Source organism: Lissotriton helveticus, chromosome 3_1 (assembly GCF_964261635.1).
Source record: "Lissotriton helveticus chromosome 3_1, aLisHel1.1, whole genome shotgun sequence".
Lineage (NCBI taxonomy): Eukaryota > Metazoa > Chordata > Amphibia > Caudata > Salamandridae > Lissotriton > Lissotriton helveticus.
Genome location: NC_136061.1, coordinates 420,318,835 through 420,331,841, shown reverse-complemented (window position 1 = coordinate 420,331,841; position 13,007 = coordinate 420,318,835). Strand labels below are relative to the sequence as shown.

Below are 13,007 nucleotides of genomic sequence, written 5' to 3'. Positions count from 1 at the left end.
AGCAAGGTCCTCCCTGGACTGGAAACAAGCATTCTAGGACCGGTTTCAGGGTCTCACCCCTCTTCAGCCAGGATAGCTTGATTCTAGTGGCACAGTGAGCCCAGGAGCAATGTCTAGGCATACCTGGCGCACTTAGGGCGAGAAAGTAAAAGACAAACAATTGATGGACGGAATTCAGAACAAATCAAAACATTCACCCCACTCAAGAGATATGGGTTAAATCCATCATTCTTTTGCTCACCATGCCATCCCAGTTTAGACCTGGCCATATGCAAATCAGTATTGATCCTGTGCCTCATGGGAACAGACCAGCCCGAACTGCCAAGCAAGGCCCTCTCTGGACCGAAAAAAAAAGCAACCTAGGACCGGTTTCCGGGTTTCACTCCTCTTCAGCCAGGATAGCTTGATTCCAGAAGGCACAGTGAGTCCAGGACCCACGTCTGGGAATACCTGGTGCACTTAGGGCGAGAAAGTAAAAGACACACAATTGATGGAAGGAATGCAGAACAAATCAAAACATTCACCCCCAGTCAAGAGATCTGGGTTAAATCCATCATTCTTTTGCCCACCATGCCACCCCAGCTAGGCACTTGCTAAAAACATGTGGGGCAGATTTTATCCCAACTAGTAGTACCTTGAACTGGTAGTGTGTTCCGTTGTGCAGAAACCTGAGATATTTTCAGTTTTTTTTGTTCATAGGTATGTGTAAATAGGCGTCTTTGAGGTCTATTGTTGCCATGTACTCCCCATTTTGGATTTGTGGGATTATTTCTTGTAGAGTAGCCATCTTGAAGTGTTGTGTTAAACTGAATTTGTTTATGAACTGTAGGTCCAGGATTGGTCTTGGTGATAAATCCTGTTTTGGAACCAGGAAATACGGCGAGTAATTGGAGTCAATTAGAGACATTTACTCTTCCTCTTGAGGTCTGGCCTCTGCATTTGCCTCTACCTCAAAATGGCTGCTAGGGCTGTTGCTGCCAACCTTGTTAACCTGTTTGTTGGCCTTTGTCCTGGCCTTCTTGATGGTGGGATATTTGCTGACCCTCAATCAATCAATCATAGCATTTGTAAAGCTCACTACATACCTGTGTGGGTCTCAAGGCGCTGGTGGGGGTGGGAGGGGGGGCTGTTACTGTTCGAAGAGCCAGGTCTTGAGAAGTCTTCTGAAGGTCAGAAGGTCTTCGGTCTGCCATAGGCATATGGGGAGGGTGTTCCATGTCTTGGCGGCTAGGTGGGAGAAAGATCTGCCGCCGGCGGTCACTCTTCAGATGCGGGGGACGGTGGCGAGGGCGCGGTCTGCGGAGCGGAGCTGGCGGTGGGGGTGTAGAGGCTGAGTCGGCTGTTAAGCTACGTTGGCCCGGTGGAGTGCTTTGTGTGCATGGGAATAGTTTGAAGGTTATCCTCTTGTTGACAGGGAGCCACTGCAGGTCTCTCAGATGGGGTGTGATGTGGCTGCGGCGAGGGATGTCGAGGATCAGGCGTGCGGAGGCGTTCTGGATGCGTTGGAGCCGTTTCAGGAGTTTGGCCGAGGCTCCTGTGTAGAGGGCGTTCCCGTAGTCCAGTCTACTGATGACGAGGGCCTGGGTGACTGTCCTCGTTTCGGTGGGGATCCACTTTAAGATCCTGCGAAGCATGCGGAGGGTGTTGAAGCAGGAGGAGGAGACAGCGTTGACCTGATTCGTCATGGAGAGGGTAGAGTCGAGGATGACCTCTAGGTTGCGTGCGTAGTCGGTGGGTATTGGGGGTGTTCCTAGTGCAGTCGGCCACCAGGAGTCGTCCCAGGCCGAGGGGGTGGATCCGAGGACCTCAGTTTTGTCCGAGTTCAGCTTCAGTCAGCTGTTCCTCAGCTAGTCGGCGACTGCTTTCATTCCTTCGTGGAGGATGGTTTTGGTGGTGTGGGGATCTTTGGTGAGGGAGAGGAACAGCTGGGTGTCGTCAGCATAGGAGATGATGTTGAGGTCGTGCCGTCTTGCGACATGGGAGAGTGGTGCCATGTAGACGTTGAACAGCGTTGGGCTGAGGGATGAGCCTTGGGGTACACCGCAGATGATCCTGGTGGCTTCGGAGCAGAAGGGGGGGGAGGGGGACGCTCTGTGTTCTGCCGGAGAGGAAGGAGGAGGTGAAGTCCAGGGCTGTCTCTTGGATTCCGGCGTAGTAGAGGCGTGTTCGTAGTGTGCGGTGGCAGACTGTGTCGAAGGCGGCTGATAGGTCCAGGAGGATGAGGGCTGCGGTTTCTCCGTTGTCTAGCAGGGTCCTGATGTCGTCGGTGGCTGCGATTCGGGCAGTTTCGGTGCTGTGGTTGCTGCGGATACCGGACTGGGAAGGGTCCAGGATGCTGTTCTCCTCGAGGAAGCTGGTCAGTTGTTTGTTGATGGCCTTTTCGATGACCTTTTCCAGGAACGGGAGCAGGGAGATGGTTCGGAATTTCTTGAGGTTCTTGGGGTACACCTTGGGTTTCTTGAGTAAGGCGTTGATCTCTGCGTGCTTCCAGCTCTCTGGGAAGGTTGCGGTCTCGAAGGAGATGTTGATGGTTTTCCAGGGAAGGGGTGCACTGGTGCTGCTGGCTTTGTTGAAGATGTGGTGTGGGCAGGGGTCTTCCAGTGATCAGGAGTGGACGGTGTTCATGATTTTGATGGTGTCATCGTCGTTGATGTTGGTCCAGGCGAGCAGGTGGTTGGTGGTCGTGGGAGCGGGGGTTTCAGTGGTTGCCGGGGTGGTGACGGCATTGAAGCTGTCATGGATGTCTGCGCTCTTGCAATGGAAGAAGGTGACCAGCGAGTCACACAGGTTTTGTGAAGGTGGGATGTTGTTGGTGTTGGAGCTTGGGTTTGAGAGTTCCTTCACGATGTTGAAGAGCTCTTTGCTGTTGTGTGCGTTGTTGTCGAGGCAATCTTTGAAGGAGGTCCTTTTGGCTGATCTGATGAGGTGGTGGTGTCTGCGGGTGGGGATCTTGTGGGCTGTGTATCTTTCCGGTGTTCGTTCACGGATCCAGATTTTTTCGGGTTTTCGGCACGTTCGCTTGGAGGCCTGGAGGTCTTCGGTGAACCAGCTGGCTTTCTTGCTGGTGTTGGTGTAGGAGGGTTTCTTTAGCGGGGCGAGGGTGCTGGCGCAGTCGTTGATCCACTGTCTGAGGTTGCGAGCGGCAGTGACGGGGTCAGTCGGGTCTGCGGGTGGGCTCCGAGCAATGGTGGTGGAAAGCTGGTCTTGCTCCAGCAGTGACGCGGTATCTGTTGGGTGCGGTGGTGCGTGGTGGGTTACCGGAAGGTGAAGTGGATGCAGCGGTGATCGGTCCAGTGGAGCTCGGTGATGTGGTTGAGGGAGACGTGGGAGCTTGCGGAGAAAATGGGGTCAAGTGTGTGGCCGGTGGAGTGGGTGGGTGTAGTGACGAGTTGTCCAAGTCCGAGGTTGGCGATCAGGGTGGTGGAGTTGGTGGTGGTGTTGTTCTCGAGGTGGAACTTCAGGTCCCCGAGGAGGATGTAGTCTATGGAGGCAAGGGCGTGTGTGCTGACGAGGTGGGTGATGGAATCGCTGAACTGTGCTCAGGGTCCGAGGGGTCTGTAGACGAGGGTTCCTCTGAGGGTGGTGTTGGGGTCGGTGTGAATCTGGAAGTGCAGGTGTTCGGCAGTGCTGAGGGTGTCTGTTGGTAGAGACTTTGAGAGTGTTCCTGTGGACGATGACTATTCCTCCTCCTACCCCATTGATGCGGTCCCTGGGGGTAATCTTATGGCCTTCCGGGATGGCTATGGCGATGTCAGGTGCCGAGGAGGGGTTCAGCCAGGTCTCCGTCAGGAAGGCGACGTCTGGGGTGTTGGAGTCCAATAGGTCCCAGAGTTTCACTGCGTGTTTGCGTGCGGAACGGGTGTTGAGAAGGATGCATCTGAGGTGGTTCGGTTCTTTGGTAGGTGGGTTGGCGGGCCGAATGCTGGTGAAGCTGCAGTTCCGGCAGGAGAAGGGTCCTTGGGTGCGCTTCGGGGCGGCCATGCAGCAGGTGCGAGATCTTCCGGCGTTGAGTGCGTGGAGGGTGCTGGAGTCGTACCAGAGGCGGGCGTCGTGGTGTTCGCGGGGGCCAAGGGTCCTGGCGCTGGGCGCGGTCCAGCCGCGGACGGGCGCAGATGGGCTTACCTTAGGCGCCATATAAGGGGGAGTGGGAGGGAGGTGCAGCTGGGATGTGGGAGCGGGGCGGCGAATGGGTACTGAGGGGGCGGGCCGCAGGTGGGTCAGTGGCGGGAAAAGCGGCGGGAGTGGAGACACCGGGGCAACAGAGACACAAAAAGCAAAATAACAGTCAACCGTTAGCAGGGGAAACAAAGGCAATATTAGCAGGAGTAAAAATAAAAACAGGAGGCACAACAGGAGCCTAACAGTGGTGAAGAACTATCAGCAGCCGCGGGCGGGGACACGAGCACGCAGGTGGTGCTGTGTAGTGTGGGTAGCGTCCTACCCTGAAAACAGGGTCAAGGGGCTGAGCAAATGCTCCTATTCCTGTGGGTTTCCTGCTGTTAAAACCACTTCTTTTGAAGGTTCCTCTTTGCTGTATTGCTCCCATTGCTCTTGCAGTCTCATTAGCATTCTTTATTTGTTGGAGTGATTCATCCAACTCCTTTCCAAACAGTGCGTCCCGTGTGAAAGGTCTGTTAATGATGGAGGTTTGGACCTCCTGCTTAAAACCAGAAATTCTTAGCCAGGCATGTTTTGTCAGGGATGTACCTGTTCACATTTGCCTGCTGGCAGTGTCTGCTGCATCCAGTGCAGATTTAAGGCATGTGTTAGCAATGTTTCTTCCTTCCGGGACAATAGAATTACCTCTCTTTTTGTCCTCCCCGGGGAGTTTGTTGAGGAGTTCTTCAATCTTATCCCATTGCTGGTGTCCGTATCTGTTTAGTAGGGCATTAAAGTTTGCAATGCGCCTCTGCATTGCTGCCTCTTTTTTCATCTTCCTGCCCACCATGTCCATTCGTTTGCTTTCCTTTTCCGATGGTGGTCCAGTTAGAGATGGCATTTGCCCTTTTCCTGGCTGCAGTAATAATGATGTAGACAGGTACAGTGTTTCCCTGAATATATTTTGGGTCCTTTGAGGAGGCTTTTGTATTTCTTCTCGACCCTAGGTGTTACTCCTTTGCTTGAGGCTGGTTCTTGAAAGGCCTCCTTGCCTTTATCTATAATGCTTGGCAGCATTGGCAAGTATTGAGTCTCCTTGTTGGCTGGTGCTAATGTCTCGAGAAGGAAGCATGTGCCGCCTTTTCCTCTTCAAGGGGGGGCTCCGAAAGAGTCTGCTGCCCTTTTAACCAGTCCGTTTTAGAAGGCTAAATCATCTGGTGGGGATGCCTTAGAGGTATAGCAGCAAATTTCCTCTTCGGGGCTTTCGGTGTCAAGGTCATTCCATGTGTCCTCGAAATTCTCAGAGTCATCCTCCTCTTCGGGAGAGTCTGTGTATTCCTCTGGATCTTCCTCGCGAGGTTCTGGTGTTTGTGGAGAATTGAAAATCTCCTCTTCCTCCCTTTCGGCGTCTTCCACCCCCTTTGGTGTCAACATAGTCTTTTTCGGTGGCTGGGAACTTCGTGATTCGGAAGTCCTTCAGCGAAGTGTCAAAATCTTTCTTCTTTTGGAGAAGCATTGCCAATTCAGATTCGAGTCACTGTCTCTTCATTTCGACCTCGAGTGCTCTCTCGGCGTCGGAGGTCGGAGATTTTAGTTTCTTGCTTGTTCTTGCCTCTGTCCATCAATTGTTCTTTTTGCATTTGCCTCTGCTCTTTGACAGCGTTACACTTCCCTTCGGGATCTCATGTTCGACTCTCGTCTTCGGCACCTCGTGCAATTTTCCCTTGCCGGTCTCCCTTAGCAGGGTTCCGTGGTTTTCGGAGTTGCTTTCTAGAAATTCTGCCGGAACTCCTTGGTCTTCCTCATCACTGGAAAGGCCTAGGTCCTTCAGTGAAATGTTCTTCGAAGTCTGTGACACCGTTGCGTAATGGGCTCCCTCTGCTTTCGGAGTGCCCCGAGTGTTTTTGGTTGGAACACTGCGCAGGCCTCACAGTCCTAGTCCTGATGGTCCTTGGGCAGGCAGAGGTTGCACACGTCATGTGGATAGCGTTGGGCGAACTTGTGGTAGCACTCCGGGCAGAACTTGAAGGGGGTATTTTCCATGGCCCCTACCTCGCCATTTGTCGACCCTTGTTGTCGCCTTGTGTCGTTCTCGTAATTCCATCCCTCTCTCCGGTATCGATGTTGATAGACGGTTGAGCTTAATCGAAATATTGTCCTTTTTTTTCCTTTTTGGGGCGTTTCCTGAAAAGAATTCGGAGCTTCCCGTCTTGCTTCCTGACCCAAAGGCGTAAAAAAAGAATCTGAAGATGGCTACTACGTACAATGATGAACAGGGCACCGTCTGAGGTTAACACAGGGGACGTACCTGGTACCAAATGGTGGTCGACGATGCCCAAAACAGAGAGAAAAAAGTAAAAGACTATTCCGGACCCAACCACTAGACGGCAGAATGATGCACAGTATGTGAATCCAGAAAAGGGTTCACGCTGCAAAACATCTAACAGTTTGGCTTTTAAGGAGTCTGCGTTACAGATTCCACACCAGCCACACTTGACCCAGCGCTCCGTGTAAATGGACATTGTAGGGAGGGATGCCTGGACTCCACAACCTTATACGATAACTAGAACACCGTCAACTGCTGCCACTCAATCTCCACACATTGAAGAATAGATTGTGCAGGTTTGGATGTAACACACTGCCCTGCTGCTCCAACAGAAGATCCTCCAGAATGGCAAACCTGATTGGAGGACAGATGCTTAGACCCAGAAATTCTGGGTTCCACACTTTCCTGGCCCAATCCAAAGCCATTAGGATGACTTGGGCCCGGCTGTTCCTGATCTTCTTCAAAAGTCGGGACAGGACCCCGAGCTAGATTCTAGTTGGAATGCTTGTCCTAGAGAGAGTGTTCTTGGGAAGTCCAACATGCACAAGTTTCAACACTTAAGTTTATCAATGATAGAGAAAAGACCCAGCCACGGTTCTCCCCATTGTCAAAAGATACTGTGAGCCATCGCAATGTGCAACCGCCATTTGTGACCTGCCAGGAATCGCTGGCTGAGCTCGTCTGTCCTTGCATTTAAAGATATCACCAGGTGGTTGTCGATTGAGTAGATGTCCTGACACTTCAGCTGGGATGGACTGTATCTTTGAGGACCAAGGTCAGTACTGATTTGCATAACATGGGTCTATGTCTAGAGTGGCATGGTGGGGGGAAAACGATGAAGTCGAATGCAGCCCAAGTGACTAGCATCGGATGACATTAATTCAAAGTATTCCATCCATCACCTATTTGTTTGTTTCAGATGAAGCCCTAAGCGCGACAGCAATGCCCAGAAGTGGGTCCTGTGCCCACTGTGCCACAGGACTCATCTACACCCTACTGACAAGACCCAACTAAGGTAAAACCAGTCTGGGCTTCATGAAGGGGTCTTGCATGGAAGTGTAAACGGACTGTTCACATGAGGAGCAGGGTCAGTACAGATTTACATAAGGTGGGCCTTTGTCTAGAGTGGCATGATGGGTGAAAAATGATGCACCTGAATGTGGCCCGAGTGAATGACAGTGGCTGAGATTAATTCAATAATTCCACCCAACACTTAATTGCTTGCTGCAATTTAACTTCAGAGGTGACGGGCCTCTTGACACAGAACACAAGATCTCACTCAGACCTGCTTGTTGCCTGTGTAGTTCATGAGAATGTGCACCAGCCTTTGCTTGATGGATAGAAGAAAGGACTTCAACGCCACGTGAATGGCCAGCAACACCAAAAGACTAATGTGGAGTTGGTTTCCACTGGAGACCAGAGTCTTCTAATCTCCCCCTCTCCAAGACAACCTCCCCAAGCCAGCGGTGACACATCCGTCAACACTAAGTTCTAGGATAAGAAGAGAGAAGAGTCTGCCATTGATCAACTTGCGGTCGAGCATCCACTACTGCAGTGCCTGTACAATTGCCTCCGCAATCTAGATGATATCCGACAGGTTTCCTTGATGCCGGGCCAACTGAGATTTCAGATCGCACTGCGGAGCTGGCATATGTTAACTAGTGAAGCAGACAGGTAGGAGCAAAGAAGCCTTGGAGCTGCTCACCAATTTCCAGAACAATGGCTGAAACATTGGGATCATAGCCCAAAGGTTCTTGACTAGTTGTGGCACCGCAACGGGCTTGACACCCTGAGCCGCACCTTGTATAAGACAGCTCCAGTAAAAGGAATTCTTTGCGAATGAGTCAGGTATGACTCGGCTCATTGATTGAAGACCCCTACAATGTCAAGAGTTTCGCAGTCATCTAGAGGTGGACTAAGACTGACTGTGACAAGCCAATCTTCAACTGCTAGTAGCAGAGGTAGAGGAAAACTGATATCTCCAACCTTCAAAGATGTGTGGTGACTACCGGCATCACTTTCGAGAACAAGTGAGGGGCTCAGGTAAGACAGAAGGTGAGAAAAACAAACTGAAATGGGTCCTGGCTGAGCTTGAACCACGAGCAACATCTCTGGGACTGCAGGATGGGCACATGAAAGCACATGTTCTGCAGGTCCAAGACTAACTTCTAGTACCCCAGATCCAGGGTAGGCACAATTCAGCCCAGTGTGAGCATTAAGAATTTGGCCTTCCACAGGAAGCCAGTCAGAGAGCAAAGATCTAAAACAGAACGAATCCCTCAATCCTTTTGCACAAGAAAATAGCAGAAGTAACAACCCATCCCTATTTCCAAGGCCAGAACCCTTGCAATTGCCCCTTTAGACAGTAGAGCTTTCACCTCTTGCATAGAATGGAACGGTGCTCATCTGAAAGCTGCCCTTATGTGAACATAAGCTGTGATGGAGCAGAAAGAAACTTAAGGGCAAAGCCATGCTGGGTGATCTGCAGAACTCATCTTTTAAATGTGATGGACTGTCACCCGAGGAGAAAATGTTGAATCCTGACTGCCGCAGAGTGGTGGTGCGCTGCTAAGAGCAAACTAAAGTTGCTTGGTAGGCTGATGCCATAGGTGTGGGGAACTGGGAAGACCAGTAACCCCAGTGCTCTGCACACTGTCTGCCTGATCCCTGGTCACGAAAGGCTGAAGTGCCTGCATTGGTGGTGGAGAACCTGGTATTGCCTACATGCCAAACCTCTGGACCAGCCACACACAAGTCGATACTGATGAGGAAACTTTCTGGCAGGAGTTGAAAGGTCCAAAGAGTGGGCAGTGACCCAGCTTTCTTTGAAGCACTCTAGGGCAGAATCAGCATTTTTGCCAAAAATGCAGGATCCATCAAAACACATCCATAAGGGATGTCTCCACACCTCCAGAAAAACGTGTGCATCCACATATGGCAGAGGGGCACTACACTAGTGCTGACTGCGCAACCCAAACAATTGGTAGTATCCAGGCCAGTCTGAATTACATATTTGGCTACAGCCCGAACAGTTTGAGGTAATAGACCCCGAGTTGGCAACTAACATCGGCGGCCTTAAGGCTAGGCTGGCCAAAGAGAACAACCGTTTCCACAATGCCTCAATCCTTTTTGTCAGGAACAAATAAGGAATCAGCTTGCTGGTGAAAGCCTGGACAACCAAACTCTCAGGAGTAGGTTGCTGCATAAGAAAATCAGGGTTACTAGGCGCTTGTCTGTGGTGTCTGGCCGCTTGCCTGTTCACTGATGGGCAAGGGAAAGGTTCAGCCATGTCCACATAAGGGTGGCAGTTAGGTCTTCACTGAACGGTAGCAAGGGCTCTGAAACAAATGGGCAAGACTCAAGAACTTCAGTAAGCACTTTTGCTTTAACCTCATCAGAAGGAAGCTGTACATTCAGAACCTAAGAAGCACGTCTGCTAACTACATCAAAGTAAGCTGTTTTTTCATTGGTGGCCCAAAGAGGGGAATCAACCTTGTGTCCGGGGAAGTATCAATCCCACTAGCCTCTTCAAAGGCCAATATAAACTATCATAATATTGTGGGGATAAATCATCTCAATGTGAGAAAGTGGATTATTAATTGAAGTGGATTTTAGTTCACAACAAGTAATAATGGCACTATTTTTGTTAGATCAAGAGAATGTTTTAATAATTTAAATCTGAGTTCAACCCTATACTTAAGACTTAACTTAAGAAAAAGTGTACTGCATTTAGAAGTACCAAAACAATGAAACGGTTAAAAATGTAACGCAATAAAATGCCACTCAAATTTATAAAACTAGAGTATATTTCAATTTTCCAAAATCCAATAAGGGGGAACCAAATATATTAATCAATTAAAAATAAATAAAAAACAGCACCAAAAGAGAGAAATGCCAACTGAAAGTAACTGGACGAGCTACACCAGGACAAGGGTAATTGAGGCTGACCGCCAAGGAGCACAGGTCTGATATGCGGACCAGGTTGGCCCCAGTCAAAGAGTTTCCTTTAGATTTAGAAACCTTTATGGAGAAAAAGCTGGATGCGATGCAGGCTTGCAGAAGGCTGATTGCTGTAGTGTGGGGTCCTGGTGTGGTTGTCGATGAAGGCGGGAAAGTTCCAAGCGAAAAATCTAAAGTTAGTGCCCAGGGAGGGCTCGAATTCGATTGGATGCTGCTCGGTATCATTCTCAGTAAAACCCTCGATGTTCAGCAAGCCTAACCAGCAAGCTGACGCCGAGCGGTAATTCCAGGCCGACAGCTGTGGCTTTAACGGCGATCCAGGTCTCTAATGATTCTCAAGGCAGAAAGTTGATTGAAAGTTTTTAAGTTCCCGATTTTGCAGTTGTGGCAGGAGTCGTATACTCTAACACCTGTCCAGGGTTACAGCACATCGGGAACCTCCTTGGGGGTGGCACTCACTTCAATAGAAATCCACCAGCAGGGTTCAGGGCAGGGCCAGATGATAATGGTCAGCTGGGCTCTGCCAAGAAAGTGGCCTTCCAGGCGATTTTTTTATGTCCCTGTAGCTTAAGAGGAGGTCATCCATCTCTACCTTGGAGTCCACTTCTTTGTCCTGGGTACAAGTGGAAGCAGGTCCAGCCTCTCAGGTCTCCTGACAGGTCACAACAGTCAGTGCAGTCCTTCTTCTGTTTTCCACAGGTCCTGTAGTGTTCTGAGGAAGGTGCACAGGGATCTCACATATACTGCCACTAGCCTGTGGGTGGAGGTGACTCCTAGCCCCTCCCTGACCAACAAGGACAAGCTCCGAGGGGGAATCCTACCCACTTTTACAGCAGTTCCTGTGTGCCCTTCTGGAAGCATTCCCACAGTGCCCTTCTCTACCTAAGACCAAAATGGCAGAACATTTCTTCCACTGTGCAGAGCTCTTGTGCCTACCCTATAGGTGTGGCCAGGGAAATGAGCAAACCTTCCAATGTGGTTACTCAAAACCAGTACTGGGGCACATCTCCTCACCCAGTGGGATGGCTTCCTGGCTATTTACAAGGACAACAGAGAAGGCAGGCCCAGGTGTGAACTAAATCTGGCTGTGAGACGGCAGGCCCCTTTGATAAATAACCTCTGATTGTCATTTTGACAGAATAATAGGACAACTCCCCACACCTGAGCCCTATGTCTCAACACTGAGAACCACTTCTCACCTAATCAAGGAGTTATTCAGCACCTGGGTGAGAGCTGGAAGCTCAGGCAAATGGGGTCTAGATGTTACATTTTAAAGGTACATTTTGTAAAATATTTGTTACAAATCCAATTTTACCAATGAGTTGGGTTTGTAATAATTATTTTAAAAAGTTCAAGAATTACTATTTATCTGGTTCCTAAGAGGAAATAACTTTATTAATTTTAGTAAAGTATCCCAATACTTTTCTTGGAATACCTAACCCTGCTAAAGTGAAAATAACTTTTAGGGCGTTGCCAGTGTAAGGCGTGTAACATTGAACTTTTACTTGGCTGTCTTTTAAACATCATGCATCCTGCCTTGTGAGTGTTTATGGCCTACTTATTAATATTTAACAGAAAGGTTTAGGCTTGTCAAAATTGTTATTGTGACAGGTCGAATTTGGAGAAGCCTGCACAGCCAGTTACTGATGTCATTCCTGCAGCCACGTTTTGCCTTGTCACTTTAGTGGTGGCACAAATAGAGTTGCAGTACACTTGTGACATTTAATTTACAAGCTCTTGGTACACAGGATACCATATAACAGGGACTTACAGGTAAGTTAAGTCAACCAATCGGAGATATTGCCAATTTGACATGTTTTAGAGATAAGAGCACATGCATTGGACAGCAATGTCTAGAGTCCAAAAACCAACAACAAAATCTAGCAAAAAAATGGGGCGACCACACAAAAAGGGGCACTACTCTACTCCCATTGCGACAATTGCCAACTCCAAATGGCGGAAAGCTCTGGTCAGAGTCAGGATCAGAAAGCTGATGCAGCAACTGAAGATGGCTCCATGGTAGAGGAAGTATTTTGTCTGTATCAGAAAGTACAGGAACCAGAAGAGCTAGAGTACAGTCAGAGTGTGACCTTGGTCAAGATCGAGATGGATCCATCACTGGAGAAGTCAGGATTAGCATTGATGACGAAAGGGCTGACGTAGTTCTTGGAGCTGGAATGGAAGTAGGCATTGGTGTAGGTGCAGGGCTCCAGCCAGATTCCAGAGGTTTAGGCAGCACCAAAGGTGGATAAGCTGGCAATAACCTGACAGGAAGGCCCTGTGGATCATTGAGGCCAAAGAGAGCCGCAAAGTGCTACAATGCACAGCATGGTTTCGCCCTGCTGTGGCATCAGCAATGACCTCGGGAACTCTGAGCTCATCAGGATAAACTGTGGAATGAGCTCCCTAATCAGAGGTTGGGAGCAAGCTGAAGTGGCACCTTGATGACCTTGCAAATACTGTTTAAACATAGAGTAGCAGAATACGGGTCGATCCTGCTTTGCTTTCTTCTGTTTCCTTTTCAGCTTGGAATTAGACTTTTATGGATGATCTTGACCGCGAAGAGGACCTGTCATGGAGTTAGCCTTGCGTGGCTTCTTTCAAGGTTTAGAAACGTACAGGT

General features: G+C 49.6%; 1 protein-coding gene across 2 annotated transcripts in view; it reads right to left on the bottom strand.

The window, feature by feature from the left end:
- Positions 1-13,007, bottom strand: part of NBEAL1 (neurobeachin like 1) — a 1,045,477-nt gene that overhangs the window by 321,098 nt on the left and 711,372 nt on the right. The gene's annotated exons all lie outside the window — the stretch shown is intronic.